Below are 1,500 nucleotides of genomic sequence, written 5' to 3' on the forward strand. Positions count from 1 at the left end.
GGCCAGCACGGGCACAAAGGCAAACATCAGGGACATGTTGGTCCTGACCAAACAGTAGGGACTGGGGTGGGACGTGCTGCTAGTGGCTCATCTGTCAGGTGCGTGGCTTCTCACTGCCATCAGGGTTGGCCAAGTGCTTTCTGTTTACCCCCTGGGGGCTGGAGGAATGATGGGCAGCCTGCCTCACTCCCTCATTGCATTTTCAGAGCCCAGTGAGCCATCGCCCAGCTTTGGGTCCAGTCCAGCGAGGGTTCAGCCTAGGAACTATGGTAGGCAGGGACTAAGGAATGAACCGGGAAGGGCTTTGAGCAATGTTCTGCTTACTCCAGTCAGCCCTCTGTATCTGTGGCTCCATATCCACAGATGTAAACAACTTCAGTTTGAAAATATTTGAAAAAATAAAAATAACACATATTTTAAAACAGTATAGTATAATAACAATTTACGTAGCATTTAAATTGTATTCAGGGCTGGGCATGGTGGCTCACACCTGTAATCCTAGCACTTTGGGAGGCTGAGGCAGGTGGATCACCTGAGGTCAGGAGTTCCAGACTAGCCTGGCCGACATAGCAAAGCCCTGTCTCTACTAAAAAATACAAAAATTAGCTGGGTGTGGTGGCAGGTGCCTATAATCCCAGCTACCCAGGAGGCTGAGATAGGAGAATTGCTTGAACCCGGGAGGCGGAGGTTGCAGTGAGCCGAGACTGTGCCACTGCAGTCCAGCCTGGGTGGCAGAGCAAAATTCTGTCTCGAAAAAAAAAAAAACAGTTGTATTCAGTATTATAATTACTGTTGCCCTGACTGGTGTGCAATGGCACAGTCATGGCTCACTGCAGCCTCAATCTCCTGGGCCCAAGTGATCCTCCCACTTTAGCCTCCCAAGTAGCTGGGACTACAGATGCAGGCACCATGCCCAGCTAACTTATTATTATTATTGAGACGGAGTTTTGCTTGTTGCCCAGGCTGGAGTGCAATGGCGCGATCTCGCCTCACCGCCACCTCCGCCTCCTGGGTTCAGGCAATTCTCCTGCCTCAGCCTCCCGAGTAGCTAAGATTATAGGCATGTGCCACCATGTCCGGCTAATTTTGTATTTTTAGTAGAGACAGGGTTTCTTCACGTTGGTCAGGCTGGTCTCAAACTCCCAACGTCAGGCCTCCCAAAGTGCTGGGATTACAGGCATGAGCCACCACGCCCGGCCAACTTATTTATTTTTTGAAATTTCTAGTAGAGACAAGGTCTTGCTATGTTGCCCCAGCTGGTCTCAAACTCCTGCCTTAAGCAATCCTCCTGCTTTAGCCTCCCAAAGTGCTAGGATTACAGGTATAAGCCACTGAGCCCAGCTAGAGATAATTTAAAGTGTATGGGAGAATAGATGCAGGTTATACACAAATTTTTTTTTTTTTTTTTTTTTTTTTGAGACGGAGTCTCACTCTGTCGCCCAGGCTGGAGTGCAGTGGCCAGATCTCAGCTCACTGCAAGCTCTGAGTCCCGGGTTTACG

The sequence above is a fragment of the Macaca mulatta genome, chromosome 4, assembly GCF_049350105.2.
Source record: "Macaca mulatta isolate MMU2019108-1 chromosome 4, T2T-MMU8v2.0, whole genome shotgun sequence".
In the NCBI taxonomy this organism is placed as follows: Eukaryota; Metazoa; Chordata; class Mammalia; order Primates; family Cercopithecidae; genus Macaca; species Macaca mulatta.